Genomic DNA, 16,493 nt, shown 5'->3' with positions numbered 1-16,493 from the left:
TTTCCCCATCAAAATAAAGGCCCTTGTTTGAACTCTGCATAAAGGGAATTTACAACTTAAGTGATTTTTCTTTTTGTCCATGCTTCTCCGGAGTTTTCAGGACATGGCATTTGGCAGATTCATGGTCTGATGAATTACAGTTCCAGTGTCTTGCAGTAAGTAGCATGACTTATACACTTGCACACAGGCAGGCCTGATTTGGCAAAGGGGTGCAGGGGAGTAGTCACCTGCACTGCAGGGGTGGCTTTCACCCCTGCTCCCAGCTTCCTCCTCCAGCCAGACCATGCTGTGGGAGCTTCCAGGCATATAAGCATCCCTTCCCCTTTCGCTCTGTGCTCAAAGGCATGTCCCCTCCCCTCTCCTTCCCCCACTCTGTCACCTACCTCTACTGCTTTCCCTACTGTCCCAGGGGCAAGAGAAACTTCAAAGCTCCTCCTGCCTACTCCCATCAGGCTGCATGGGGACTGGGCTCACCTGGGAACAGCAACAGTTGCAACAGTACTGATGGGCTCCTTCCCAGTCCCCTGGAAACAGGTGTGGGGAGGAGGAACACAGCTGAGCCCAGCCTTCACACAGCCTGGCTGGAGTGGGCAGAAGTGGCTTAGAAGCTTCCCCAGCCCCAAGAGATTGGGGAAAGCAGCAATAGCAGGTGGGGGGAGGGAACATGCCTTTGAGCATGGAGAGGAAGTGAGGAGAGTTCTTACTTGCTTTGGAGACTTGAAAAAAGTCCCCAGAGTCTCCCACAATGCAGTCTAGTCTGAAAGGGGCTATGCAGGTATACCACTGCACCCCCTCTGGAGCCGTCCCTGCTTAAACAAATAGTATGTCACCCACTGATTGTATATGCAGTCATGTAAATAAGAAAGTCATACACACATCAATCATCAAACACGATAAAGCATTAACAAAGCTTTATACTCTGGGCCTAATTCAAATCAGTGAAAATCAAGAGTAAATCCACTAAAATCAATGATAAAATGCCAGTAGCAACCCAGTATGGGCTATAGGAGAGTCAGGCCCTTAAAAAATGAGTGAGAAACTGTAAAAAGTCAAGATTCCTAGACAGCTACATTAACATAGTCATGTTGTACACAGTTGTGTTTTCTATTCCTGTTTTCCTTACTGGATGCGTACCTAAATACATTTCTAAGTTGCTTTTAAGAGAAGTTTTTGCTTTTATTTCCAGCTTCACAGAATGGCTGAATAGTTTTACCTCAAACTTCCCCCCTCCCCCCCCCCCCCAAAAAAAAAAAAAAAAAATCACATTTTGGCTGAGACCAATGATGGAAAATTTCAGCCTAGAAAGTAGAACCTTTCAGAAAGTTATGAGCAAGTAAAAACACTGGTATACACCAGCAACTGTTTCATGACCTTAACTACAGGGCTGTATTTGCTACCACACAAATACTATACATGCATACATTACATTTATCTATACACATGTACATTAAAGTGAGTCCACACAATCTGAATTATTTTACTGACCAGTAGCATAGGAAGACATACAAAAAACCTGTACTGCTGAGACATGTCTCCTGACTGATTTAACCTACTCCCCAGTCTTTCTGAGAAATACGTGAGTGCCTTTCTTTCACTGATGCAGTCAGCATGCCTGAACATGACATGCCTCATCTCTCTGATGTGGCTTCTTTTGGACTGGCACATCCCTGTACCAAAAGAGCCCTGCTGGCTAAATGTGACATGGTGAGCAAATGCGCTGGCACAGTACAAATAAAAAGAAGGGATGCCATATTGCAAATGTATGCAGATCAGGGCTTTGACAATAAATGTTGTTTGTACAGTTCTCAGTCTACTGCAACAATGCTGCAAGACATGATGCAAGAAGGAACATAAGATGTGCTGTTTACTGGGTGAGACCATAGTTCCATCTTGCCCAGTATCCTGTGTCACAGTGGCAGAGAGTAGCTGTTGAAAGGGTGAGTGAACAGGAATGGTAAAGGAAATGCTAAAGGGACACATGAGAAACTGCAATGCAGGTGTTTTCTGTAGATGTATCTGAAATGTGTTTCTTTCAGGAATATCAGTACACATTTTCTATGTGATCAGCAGGGGAAATAACACGGTTTAGACATTACATAGTATGTTGGCATAGGAATCAAGAGACCTGAGTTCTGCTGTATGATCTGAGACATGTTGCCTAATCTGTGTGCCTTGGTGTTCGTCATCTGTAAAATGTGTGTACTAATATTTACCTCCCCAGTGAATGAGTAGTCTTAAGTAATAAAAGGCTAGACTATGATACACTATGCATTCACACTAGTATGCAGTGGTATAATCACTAGCTCCTGTGAGCAAGGGCAACATCAGGGTTGAGATTTTACCTCAGAGAGGTGTTTCCAGGTTTCAGTGGCTGTGTCTACATGAGACACTGACTGTGCAGTAGCTCATTCCTACCGTGCAGTAGCATCACATGGCACAAAGCATGACGCAATGCTACTGCACAGTAGTAATGAGCTACCGCACAGTTAGCATCACCTAAAAGCTGTTGGCAGTAGTAATGAGCTACTGCACAGTAAGTCTGATACAAGTAGTTAGTAAATGACTGCACAGTAACAACTGCTCAGTCAGCATCTTGTGTAGATGTAGCCACGGTCTTCCAAGTTGGTGCAGTTTAGTCATTACCCCTTGCTCAGGACACTGCCTAAAAAGTATGACTGAGCCCTTCAAGTGGGTAAAGTGCCTTTTGTGTTGGGCTGAGAAGTCACATATAAGTTCAAAATGTTATTTTCCTCCAACCTCTGGTTATAGGCATAACATGGCAACTGTGCACCCTGGGCAGCACTGGGAATGTAGTTGAGCAGCAACTGCAGCAGCTCCTGGTTTTGCACCTCCCCTTCCCTTCTCCAACCCCACCTCCCTGAATTGGCATCTGGGGCTCCTGCTCCAGTTATCACCCCTTACTTAGGCTACTGCCTCTGGTTCATGATTTATCGTTTTTACATAGATACTCCCACTTCCCCCTTCCCTTCCCCCCGCTCCACACAAACTAAGTTAATATCTACTGAATGCAGGGGAAGCAAACAAACTCATTCTAACATGCAGGTTATGTCTAGCTGTCACATGAAAGGATATGTTCAGCATGGGGACAAAGTTACCTCGTTTGGGCACTGCTGCTCTTTCCTTTTGTTTTCCATTAGAGGGTGCTCTTGCTTCAAAAATTGTTTCATTCCCAGGTCTCACCATCAAAGAATATCCTTTAAGGCAGGTCTTCAAGTTAGGTGGTCCATTCCAGCTACCTAAATGCAAAGCAAGGTAAGAGACAGCATAGTTAAACAAGATAGCATTTCTTATTTTTCCTGCCCTCCAAGTCAGAAGCACTGGAGACATTTAAGATCAAGAGACAGCAGCTGTGCAAAAACGTTCTCCTTGGAATCTCTCATTACACAGACCCTGCTCTGAGCCTCACCAGTGGATTAATACCACTTTTCATAGTGTTTTTCTTTCTTCTTTTTTAAGGGACGGCGCAACTGTTACCAACAACCCAGTGCTGTTTGGTCTTTAGAGAGACAAGACTACAGCCTTTCTATGATGAGGACTCTTTTGTGAGTTTAGGCACAGAGTTAAGGTTCAGTTACAATATGATTACCCTTTTTGTATACCAAATCAAGATACAATTTCATTTCTCAATGATCTTCCATTCCCTCTTAACAGGTAGGTTATTACTACCACCCAAGTCAAATAAAGGGGACAAGAGGCAAGTCTGTACCCCAACCTTGTATTGATTACAGCTCAATGTATAGAATAAACACTGGTCTCAATGCCTATTAGCTACCTGCAATAGCACAATACAGATTCTCACTGGTGGGAGAGACATGGGAGGAAGGAGGCACACAGGCTGGCAGCAAGTTGTCTTGAATTTGCTGAGGTCTTCCAAAATCCCGTCCTTCCGACATCCTGTTCACTTTTAGCTTGTCCCATTCCTGCTTTCCTGATCTCCAACGTTGTATTCCCTTTTCCACAGACTGCGTCTTTTCTACCTTGTATCTTATCTCTGTTATCTCCCTCTGATTTTTTCTTCCCCCTGCTCTCTTCTCCCTCCCTTCCCTGGATTTCCTTTTGTCTTGCTTATCTCTACCTATTTACATGTTCACTGACATCCCTCCACAATTTTAGCTTCTCTCATTCCTTAGAGTCTCAGACCAGCAGAGACTCCCTAAGCCTGACAAAGGGTGACTGCACCCAAAAGCTTGCTAAGAACTTTTTGCCAACTATTCAGTTGGTCTAATAAAAGATATCACATCTACCCAAAGAACCTTGCCTGCCTATCTCCTTAGACCAACATGGCTACAGCCAAAAACTCAGCCTCCTTTTCCCCACCATTTATACCTGATATTTATATGTAGCTTATTTTAATAAATATTCACTGATTAGTGTTATTCAAATTCCTTTGTTTCACTGAGATTTTAGGAACTGGACTGGACCAGTTTTTTTCTTTTGGTTTGGAAGTTGCCAATTTGCTGCAGTCTAATCCTTATGAAAATGATAATTCTGGGAGACAGGACTTCTTATCTCTTTCCTTCACCATCAGGAAATGCTACTTGATGTGTTCTGTTCCTTTTACTTTGATGACCAGGGTAGTTGTAACCTCTGCAAAGGTTTACTCTGGAACAGACTTTATGGTCTTCAACTTCAGGCACACTTCTGTAGCTTATCATAAGCCCCTTGAAAAAGGCCACATCTGGTAACTAAAACACATGATTATTTCAGTAGGTTTCTAGTGGACTACATATAACTGAGTTCTTTTCAAAAGGCAATGCATCTGTTGTTACTTTTAGCTGCTGTTAAGCACTTTCCCAAAAAGCAGTTATTCACACTTAGCCTAGCCTAACATTAGTGGCCTTGATAAACAGATTCTTATTCTACTTTCCCAGGATTTTGCTATGTCTGTAGCCTGCACAAGTCAGTGTAGTCTGTCAGTCACTGATTATATCTAAGCCTATGCTTTGGGATTGTTTACATTTACATTTGAAAGTCCATTTATACAAAACCATTCATTTTTGTAGCAGATGATAAAGATAAACCAAACATGGTATTTACAGGACTTGGAAATAGACATGCTTTAATCAAGTGACAGTAAATAAATACACATGGGGCAGGGATTGCTGCTTGATCATGCTGCTAATGAAGACATGGTCATTATCTGTTCATGCATGGCAGTGTTTGATATCAGGCAGTCCCCAGCATAGCCTATGAGAATCCTATTTGTACAGAACTCTGCACCAATCCACCAAGATGCTATTAGAGTTTTGCCCATTAATCAGATATCACGTAGCTACTTGACATATATTTCATATCCTGGAAATATATCTGATTTCTCCTAGATTGACACTTTGAGTCTTTTGAAGCTGTACCACTAACTGTTCACCTTCTTCCATCTAGATACTAGTGACTCCAAGATGGCAGCCTAAATCCATCCCTATAGTCTGAATTATGTCATTTTTGAAGTGCACAGACGTGAACACTTCTGAAAGAAGATAAGTGTCAGAAAACTAAGAATGAAAACTTATTTTTTTTTCTGTATGGGATCCTGGAAATACAATGTTGGCTGAGACCTGTCAACATTTGGGAATCTTAGTTAAACATGTCTGCATCTGCCTTAGAGGAGACACAGTTGACCCTGGAGGCAGTAGGGTGGAAGATTCCCCAGCAAGACCCAGCTGCATATGATAAAGAAGAAAAACTCCTCTGCCTCAGCTTCAGTTGCAGGCTGCTGCATTTATGACAGACACTCCTGGTCATAGCTTTCACTAGTATTTAGCAGCAGCTGTGCCCCCAGCTGTGAGCTTTCACTTTCTATTTTTAAAGTCAGTGAAATCAGGAGCATATGGGTTCTATAATTTACCATGTATTTTTTTTAATAATAAAATCCACTCAACAACATAGCAAGCTGTAATTCCACCCTGGATATTCTTTGCTTCCTAACCCAAAGATCATCTTGGGTCTTTTGCAGGCTTAGGATCAGGTATAGCTGACTGTGCCACATTTTCCATGTGGTGGTATTCATAGACAGGGTGCACTGCACTGAACATTATTGTGTATTGAACACTGAATCTTCCTGAGGCAAATAATCTTGATAGTATTGCCAGGTGGTCCAAAACGTTGAGATTAAATATGGGAACTCACAAGATGCTCTCTTCCTTCCCAACTGACAGTCTGTGGCCCCCAAAAAATGCAACCAAGAATGCATTTTGAAATATGTATTTAAGTATGTATATTATTAAGCAAGATTGTATTTCAGTAGACAACCACTTTCAGCCAAAAGTCTATACGAAAGGGGTAAAGGGAAGAGATCTGATACAAGCCATTGGAGGGAGCCAGTAGGATAGAGGGTGAGGTACAAGATTATACTAAAAAACAACGGCAAAGTCATGAGCCTTTGATGAGTTTGGTAGGTAACTAGTTTTATTTTTCTTCATTTCTGTTAAAACTAAGTCCAACTTTTTAATAGGAAATAGTTGGGAAGCAGAAAGCAAGTCTAGATTGGAATCAAACTTGCCCTGACTATCTGTTCTGGATAATATTAGAGAGAAAAGCTTTGGGAGATATTCTTACTGAAGAACAGACAGACAAGCAACCTCAGGAATGGACAGACAAGGGTAGCAGTGGATACCAGGTAGCTATTATTATGTCTTGCCATTAAGTGGTGGGGAACAGGTAAGAGTTCATTTGCCTTTAGCAGACTGGTACTGTGGGATGGGCACAGACAGACATCTCTTAAACACTGTAATTTACACAGGTGGATTTTTACCCTGATTTGCCAAACTTACTCCAATTTATGGTTTTACATTGTCTGTCTGCTGCTGCTTTCTACAGAGGTATAATGCTAATTACACCAGTGTAAACATGTCATCTGTCTATGTCCATAGTCTCCAACTTTTTGGGATGTCCCATTTACTTCCATACACCCTGATTTTGGGGCTGGAACCCACTAGGTTCCTTTCAGTGATTATCCTCCCATGAAATACCAACTTAAGAGTTAAAGAGGCTCTTAAAGAGCATTTATACATGTGCTGTGGGAGGCGGGGGTTGGGGGAGTGCTTTACTTAGAGTGGCTTCAATAGCCGCTCTAATTAAGGCAGCTGTAACATCATGTGTATCAATGTCCCCGTGCTGAAAAATGGCAGCGGGGGTGCTTTAACTAAAGCTCATTGAATAAGTTTTAGTTAAAGCAATCCCTCCACCATTTTTCAGTGCAGGGACACTGATACACATGACACTGGAGTCTGCTGGAGTGCAGTAATTACCACGCTCCAGCAGACTCGATTAATTGAATCTGCGCTGAAGTGCTCTAATTACAGTGTCAGAGCAGCCTTAATGAATGTGTATAGGTGCTCAAAATGCCTGTGAATCTAGAAGGGACCATTTACTTGTAGGCTTCTTCTTAAGAGACGTTTCTAGTTGAATTAAGCCACTTATCTAAACAGGCCTTCTTCCAATAAGTTTACTTTTCCCAAGGAATCTTTAGGATTAAGTTTCTTCTCAGGGTCTTATGATGTGCTTATTGACATAGTATCTGAGCACCTCAGTTACCCCATGGTCACCATAAGCATTGCTTTGTGGTTCAACTTAAACACAAGGAATGGGTCTGACATAGTTCCCAGTTGGTAAGGTTCCATGGCCTGGTTTACACTGCAATGAGCAGTAGACAGCATCTCCACCAGTAGTAGCGATACACCTTTACCTTAGCATGAACCTTTTGAGCTGTTTGTAACATGTTGCTGTCTTTGATCAGGGGAGCTAGGAATCAGTTAAATCTATCCTGGTACATGGTGTCACAATAAATACTTTGATTTCCATAAGTTACAATACAGGGGGTCAGAATAAATGGTCATAATTATGCTTTTTGTCTTAACCATGTATGAATAAATAAAATGGCCCCTTTGCCTTAGAGCCTTGAGAATTAAAATGGGACCAGAGTCTGAATTCTCCCCTGTACTAGGGCTGGGGCATATAAGCAGGACAGTGTGGGAGACCTTGTGCTGTTACAGCTGTAGCAGTAAATACGCTGTAGATATTCAGAAAACTCAGTTTCTACATACACAAATCCAGCACCTTTCAATAACAGTGAATTAAATGACATAGAAGTCTGAACCCTATTTGGAGAACACAAGGAATGGAACAAAACTGAGAAGAACAATGTGAACAAGGATGCTAAGAGAATGTTTGGAGCTAGAATTGTTTTCCTATGGTAGTTAATTGGACACAAAAGTTTCCCTCATTGTGTTGTTCCTATGAATGCAATTTCTGACTTAATTTAACCCAGAGGTTAATTGATATGAAACAAACAAATCATCATGGCATCACACTTGGCTTCCTGCCTATTCATCAAGTTCTGTTTGTGCTTTATTATCTTCTGCTCTTTAGCCATCTCTGACTTCATCAGTTTTGGTCTTGTTTTTCTTAGTGGTTTACCTTTCATACTAAGCCAGTTATCTGCAAAATCCACATTCGTAATTACCACTGATTAAGGCAACACCTATTGACAGGGGCAGTGCTCGTCAGCTGCAACCTCATCATCTACTGATCTGAGCCAAAAAAGCTCCTGGGAACTAAGCAAATGCTTCAGCTTTTAGATCATTAGATCCTTCCCTTCCAGCAGTATCCTGCGTAGATACAATCTACACACTTAAAAGGCAGAGCTGGAAACTAAAAAGTGACTTGGCTAGTAGCATCCCATGTTTGAACCTATTTTGGCAGGGGGGGTTAGATGAGATGACTTAATAGGGCTTTTCCATCTCTCATTTTCTGTGTCCTCCTTTGCTCTTGGGAAATGTTGAGCCAGTAGGTTAGCAGATACTTCTGTTTGTCCCTTCTGCTGGTTCCTTTATTTGTTATATTTTCTTGGTTACTTTCGGAAGAAAAAACATATGAGGTAAGTTGGGAGATACAGCAAGATCAGAGCCGAAGAAGGTTAGCTTACTAATGTGTCATAATGCTTGTTATATAATAATTTTAAAAAAGCATCAGAACTGGAAGTCAATAGGAGACAGCAACTCACAAATGGTTTCTCCTGAAAGTAGGGTTACAGGAAAATAGATGGAAGCGTTCATCTATGTGAAGTGCTTTCCATGGCAAGGTAGCCAACCAACTCACTTTCAGAGCACAAAAGGAGTCTGCTCCATACACTGAGACACCATGATCATGAAATAGCAGCTGGGGGGATAGCCAGTTGCAATGCTAGGGTGACAAGCATTGACACATAGACAGAGGTCTGGAAGTGTGGCTCTTGCAGAGCTTTCCTAAATGGAAATTACCATAGTTTCATAGTTGGTAGGGTCAGAGGGGACCTGAGCAGATCATCAAGTCCAACCCCCTGCCCTGGCAGAAAAGAGTACTGGGGTCAAATGACTCTGGCAAGGTGTTCATCCAGCCTTCTTTTAAAGACCCCCAGGGTAGGAGCCAGCACCACTTCTCTTGGAAGTTGGTTCCAGATCCTAGCTGCCCTGACTGTGAAGTAGTGCCTCCTGATGTGTAGCCTGAATCTACCCTCTGCCAGCTTGTGACTGTTATTTCTTGTCACTCCTGGTAGTGCTCGGGGGAACAGAGACTCTCCCAATGCTTGCTGGTCCCCCCTGACTAGTTTGTAACAGGCCACTAGATCCCCACCTCAGCCTTCTTTTGTGGAGGCTGAACAGGTTCAGGTCCCTTAGCCTCCCCTCGTAGGGCCTGCCCTGCTGTCCCCTGATCATGCAGCAGCCCTCCTCTGGATGCATGACAAGGTATGGTTGGCCTTCCTGACCGTGTCCCCACACTGTCGGCCCACGTTCATTTTGGCATCAATAATGACTCCAAGATCCTTTTCTACCTCTGCACTGACAAGAAGGGAGTTCCCCAGCCTGTAGGTATGCTACTGGTTCTTCCTCCCCAGGTGCAGCACCTTGCACTTGTCAGTGTTGAAACCCATCCTGTTCTCATCCGCCCACCCCTGTAACCTGCCTAGGTCCAATTGCAGCCTATTGCTCCCTTCTAGCATGCTCACTTCTCCCCACATCTTTGTGCCATCTGTGAATTTGAACAGGGTGCTTTTTACCCCCTCATCCAAGTTGCTGATGAAGATGTTGAACAGTGCAGGCCCGAGGACTGAGCCCTGCGGAACTCCACTGCCCACATCCCTCCAGGTCGAATAAGACCCGTCCACCACCACTCTTTGGGTGCGGCCCTCCAGCCAACTAGTGACCCATCTGACTGTGTAGGTATCGACACCACAGTCTCCTAGTTTTTTAATGAGAATGGGATGAGAGACAGTGTCAAAGGCTTTCCTAAAGTCCAAAAAGACTATGTCCACTGCAACACCGGCATCCAATGATTTTGTGACCTGGTTGTAGAAGGCCACCAGGTTGGTCTCACAGGACCCGCCTCTAATGAACCCATGTTGGTTGCCCCTAAGCATAATCTCCCCTGCTGGCCCCTCACAGACATGCTCCAGGATAATTCTCTCAAAAAGCTTACCCAGGACCAGTTGGTTCTATTTGCATGCTGGACGAACCATCTATTGAAATCAGACCAGCATAGTTATTCTCAGCTTGACTTGATGTAACACTTTAACTCATGTCCCTTAAAGTGACAAGACTGTACAGTCACTCCCTGCATCACAGTTGCATGGTAGTCTTTGTGAGACAAAGGTAGTGCAGCCTTCGTGAGGCAAAACCACTCTGGTAGAGCAAGGGCAAACATACACTGTATTGTGTAAAGGACTCCCCATGCATCAGAGTTGTAAGTATGATACAAGCAACCTTCTCTTGTTTTTGTGGACTCCCACTATCCAACCTGATTGATATGGCAGCCCAACGCTCCAAGTATCTGAGCACTGCACTATGCTGAAAGAAGAGAAGGATGTTGACTGAGAAGAAATTCCCAGAGCGGTCATCTGAGCATCGCTTATGATAGAATTCTGATTTTTGTTATGGCCACTTCTGACCTGGCAACTTTTCCTCAAAGGGACTCCATGCGTGGCACTCACTTTTTGGAAAAGTGGCTGTGGAGAGTTTTTAGGCCATTTCACCACTTAACCAAGCCCACAGCTTGGTATTCTGTGACACATTGGGTGTGTTCAGAAGAGTACACATATGCGTTTCCCTAGGGACAAATACTTGTGCCACTGCAATGCATTTCCCCGGGACAAATAGTGACATATAGTTGTGTCACTGCTACTTGTCCCTGGAGAACACCCATGCATGTGTGCTTTGGTGCATGGCAAGTTACCCCGGGTGCAGTAGGGGAGGCTGGGGCCAGCACCTGGGTTGGCCCCAGCAGCCTTACCTGGGTTCTGGGGTCCTCCCAGGGCTCCAGCATTGGTGAACCAGGTGCCTAGAATCTGGCTGGCAGCTGGAGTGTGGCTCTGGCTGGCCAGGCTCCAGTTTTGGGGGGGGTGCACATTGCCTCCATGTGAACCCTTTTCTTCTGCCATGGGTTTTTTTGATATTTGGATCTCCCTGTGTCAGAAAAACCTGTTGTGCTGCAAATTAGTAGTGTGGCGAATGCCTGCATGTACAGTGTATGTGGTTTGCAGTGCCACAGATGGGTCTGCAGTGCTACAAACTGCATGTGCAAACATTTCTGGATGTGTCCATCTTGTATATACATGCCTCTTCCTAAATGGTTGGAAAAGGCTACCCCTAGCTACACAACAGTTCATGACAATGACAGAAGCAAGACAGCAAAGATCTGCCTTCTCCTAAGAAATATGAAAAGCTGGCAACCATGCTGCTTTCAATTCTGAGCCTACTTTTTGGAGCAGAGGATCCGAGAATCCCACTGAACTAGCAATCCTACCTGCTGAGCAGTCAGTGCCATACTTATTTCCTGCTACTTTCCTGTGTTGCCAGGTTTGGATGCCAGTCCCAGTGCAAGGACAAAGTGCAGTCATTCAAACACTCATGTCTGTTGTCCTGAAACAAACCCTAAATAGGGTCACAGGATAAGAAGTGCTCCATTGGGAAGTGTGTCTGAAGAGTTATCTCGGGATTACATCATTGAATCAATGGCAGAAAAGCAGCAGTGCATTCAGCCTCTCACTAAACCCTGACTGGAATGGCGATGTGGCCAACACTTGTTCCAGAACAAATGCAAAATCTCTTCCTAGCCTGGGTTTTAAGCCTTTGCTTTAATACAACAGACATACTACATGCCGTGTCCTCAAATGCAGTGAGGATGGGCTGGAGAAAGCTGAGTATAGTTTTTCCCCTTTCTGATACAAATAAGTTGACAATGTGGTTTCTTTTTGTATAACTCTCCAAGGACAAAGTGTGCATGTACATTATTACAGCCTTCTTGTGCTCCTGAGTGAGCACAGTAAGCCAAAATTTTCCTCAGCCTCTGCCCTAAAAGGACCACATCCTCTCCCACAGGCACTGATAATGTCATATGATGGCACTGACTGATTGCAAGCCATAAAACCATGAGAGATATCCTTTCCTCTTCTCCACCTTAACACTTGCACACATGGCTCTAATTGTGGTTCTGGGCATAATGAGAAATAGCTGTGATAGTATCTACTCAGAACCTAGTAAGCAAAAATCTATCAAATAGAGCTCTGATTCTTTCAAAGGGGAATGTGAGGGAGGGGGAAATGTTCCGCATCAGGCCATGCCCCGGTTTTGAAAGACCAAAGGATAGGGAACATTTGGTTTCTCATCTCTCTTTATACACATAAATGGGTGCGTCTGCATGAGACGCTACGTCACTGTAGTGATGAGCTACGGTGACATAGCTTGTCGCTGTGGCAACATAGTGTTGGCAGGAACGAACTGTGATGCTGACACTACTGTGCAGTAGGGTTGGAAATGACCAGTGCACCGCCGGGAGTGCGCAGTAACAGCAGTTACTGTGCAGTCACTTAATACTTGCTAAAGCAAGTACTGTGCAGTCGGGTGCACACGTAGATGCGCTCAATGAGACTTAAATTACTCCTGACAGGAGATAGAAGTCCTGAAATTAAGCACTTGCCAGAAAGAAAGAAAGACACCCCCAAAAAGCTGCCTGTTGATGTAAATTTTCAGGAATTACCCTTTTAAGAGATAAAGGCAGGACAGGGAACAGAGAATATAATTGTGCCCTACAGCAAATTTGGGAGGAAGCTGAGCCGGGCTTGGCACTGTGCCAGTTCACTGGCTCGAATTTCACCTGTAAAAGCCCTGTAGACATTAAAAAAGCATTCATTATCCACACCGACACAAAAAACTCATTATGCTCTATTTTTCCAATCCTGCTAACTATGCATGAACCATTCCCACTGGAGGACAGTATTACCTGCTTCCTTCAGATTACTTGCCGATCACAGCAACTCATGACATTTTGTTTTCCATTAAACAGAGGGTTCGGTGCCACACTGTTGCAAAATGCGGGTGGACTTTAGGGTAAAAGCCCCTCAGTTCTTTTTTGAGTGGCAACTATGGTTGGCATGAGCCAAAGGCCTGCTCAATCTCTGAAGTTTTCAGTTATTTACAAACAATAAGTCTTCAGTGCTTCAAGCCTGATGTGTTCAGCTGAGAGCTACTGGTCCTTGACTGCACATGGTGAAACAAGACCTAGACTTCATCTGTTTTATACTATCAGTTAAGACCTACCAATTCCCTTCAATCACACATTCTGGCATTTCAGTACACATTATATTTCTCTATTATAGGAAACACCTATTCAAGCCATACTGCTAAAAGTGGATGCCACTGTCAAAGAGCGACGCTGTCCTCCATTAATAGACTAAACTCCTTTTGCACATAATTTTTATTAGCACTTTTCTTGCAACAGAAATATACTGTACTTACTCTTAGTCATGATGTAATCGCTGCTAGAGCAGCAATAATTTTTAACCACAGGACTTAATGCTCAGTTTTAAACTAAGACAACTGTTTGCATTGCCTGATGGTAAAATGCGAAGATAAACCTAACCAATGGACCAGCAGACTCTACTCCATGGGATGGTTGCTATGCTGAGCATAGTTCTTGAACATTATGGCAGCCAAAGCTGAAAACAGGACCCTAAAAATTTTTCCCAGGTGAATGAAAAGAACAAGCTGGAGCTTACTTCTGCTGACAGTCTCCTTTGCCCAACTCATAGCAGTTATATGGATATCAGCTATCGTGGAGTTCCCAATAAAGTTATATTATTGTAAAATACTACCCATAGTGGGTCCTGGGTATGACTGTGAACTGCAATCGACTTGAGGGCCTGGTGGCAACATGGTGGGACTACCCATGGCAGGATAGCTCCTATAAATTACCACAATGTTGCAACCTCCAGAGTAAGGTTACTATAGAGTGCCTTAAAACCCTAGTCCCCACTGCTTTCTGGATACTTCTTGGCTGGAGTAAGGCTAAGGGATATCACCCTGACTGAAAATCACCCTTGCTGAGGTGTTAGGCAGTCAGCAGCAGTTCTTAACTCAGGGGCGGGTAATTATTTTGGGCAAAGGGCCACTTACTGAGTTTCGGCAAGCCATCGAGGGCTGCATGACAGGCAGCCCAGGGCAGATTAATATTAATCTTTTAAATTTTTTAGGGGCCCTATGGGCCAGATAGAATGGCCTGGTGGGCCACATCCAGCCCCCAGGCTGCATTTTGCCCACCCCTGTTTAACTGTTGCTCTCTGGCAGAAGCTACAACCATCGAGGCAATGAATATCTGCACTCAGTCTTGTGGTAGAGGTGATATCTTTTATTGGACCAACTAGATTTTCGTAAAAAAAAAGTTTTCTTTGCCTCTAGACCAATACGACTACAATCTGGATACCTGGACTCAGTCTGGCTTTTGGACTCTGTCTCAATGGTCTAAAGGGGGGATGGTAGGTCTTTGGCAGCCTCTACTCCTCCATATTCTTGCCTAGGCATGCAAATCAAAGATATTGGTGATGAGACCTCTTATACGTATACCACGATCCAGAGGATCCAGGATCCAGAGGATCAACTGTTGTCTACTACCCATTGTTATGTGGCCACTGTGCAAACTACTTACGTCAGCATTCTATTTACAAGGGAGGAGGAAGTAGCTTATGTATAAAGTGACAATGTATTTGGTCTAGTTTAAGGTATGTTATACAGCTTTTCTCCAAAAGCCATTTTGCTGAGGACCTTTTCTTCAGTATATGTTGGCTCCATGACAAAACACTAGCATTCATGTAGTTTCAAAGCAGCAGTCACTGAGGTCTGGTGTGTGAAGAATGCTTAACAACATATCTGAATGCTACCCAGGCTTCTGCAGAGCTGAAACACAATAGGGTGGTTCCAAAGACTATGGAGCTAGACTGTTTTCAGTGGTGACAGATGACAGAACAAATAGCAATGGTCTCAAGTTGCAGCAAGAGACGCTTAGGTTGGATATTAGGAAAAGGAAGGACCTGGCCATGGGTGTTCTCACTGCTGCTGTGGCCCTTCTGGCTGTGGCCACCCAGAACCCATGCTGGAGCTGCCCTGTGGCTCCTCCCCACTGCTTCTGCCACCACCCTACAGGCTCAGGGTGGCCCAGAAGTGATGCAGGACAGCAGCAGTGGCAGCGGGGAGGAGCTGCAGGTCAGCCCTGGTATGGGCTCCAAGTGGCCACAGCCAGAAGGGCCACAGCACAGTGAGCACACCCAGCACTGGGTCCTCCCTTTTCCCGGTGCTCAGCACCAGTCACCACTACTCATCGTGGGCAGGTCTGCCTTTCTCTGTCTGTCTCATTCTCCTGCTCCTCCCCCGCAAACCATCTCACACATACAGCATGTCTCTGCAGCTTAAACCAGCTCCTGCCCTGTGCACCAAAAGCAGTACCAGGTGGATGCCAGCATCATCTGTGGATGCAGCTTGCAGGTTTCTGCTAGAGGTCAGAGTATCTGCTCTGGGCCACAGGTGATGCTGCTGCATCAGCATGTTAGCTGCAGTCCTAGGCAGTCAGCCCAATCCCCAGTGGGAACCTGCAGGCAGTGTCCACAGCTGATGCTGGCGTGCATCCAGTGCTGCTTCTGGCTTATGGGTCACGAGCTAGTGTAAGCTGCAGATGGGGCCGGGATGTACCCATCTGCCTGGCACAATGTATCACCCGGAGCTGCCAGCTCCCCATGTGCCAGATCCTATGACTTCATGGCCACTGACCTATGTGCCAGATACAATTAGTTGGTGGGCTGGATTCAGCCCATGGGCCATATTTTGCCCACCCCAATCTAGTGGATGTTGGCTTTTGTATGGCCCCCTCTACACATTGGATGCATTATACAATTAGCTGGTTAATTGCAGAATTAACTGAAACCAACTACATTTGCACTATTGTGCTATAAAAAGGTCCAACCAGCTATGAAGTTAGACTTTGAAAATGTGTACTAACTTTATAGCCAGTTGCTATGCAGCTTTAATTTGCATGTGTAGCAGGGTCTCCCCTGCAGGTGGGAGCCCTGTCAGCTCCACCAGGGCTGGGAGTCCTGCAACTGAGGGGACCCTCAGCCCCAGCAGCTGCTGACTGGGTCTTGGCAGTGCCCTGTGGCTGCCAGGACCCAGAGTCCTGCA

At 44.5% G+C, this 16,493-nt stretch overlaps 1 long non-coding RNA gene across 1 annotated transcript in view; it reads right to left on the bottom strand.

Moving 5' to 3' along the window:
• LOC132250226 (uncharacterized) overlaps positions 1-16,493 on the bottom strand; it is a 149,169-nt gene that overhangs the window by 26,128 nt on the left and 106,548 nt on the right. Inside the window, exon 2 of the long non-coding RNA XR_009461872.1 lies at positions 3,117-3,257. This is a non-coding gene — a long non-coding RNA (uncharacterized LOC132250226). The remainder of the gene's footprint in view (positions 1-3,116; positions 3,258-16,493) is intronic.

This window comes from Alligator mississippiensis, chromosome 4, assembly GCF_030867095.1.
Source record: "Alligator mississippiensis isolate rAllMis1 chromosome 4, rAllMis1, whole genome shotgun sequence".
In the NCBI taxonomy this organism is placed as follows: Eukaryota; Metazoa; Chordata; order Crocodylia; family Alligatoridae; genus Alligator; species Alligator mississippiensis.
This window is presented reverse-complemented; position numbering and strand designations above follow the sequence as displayed.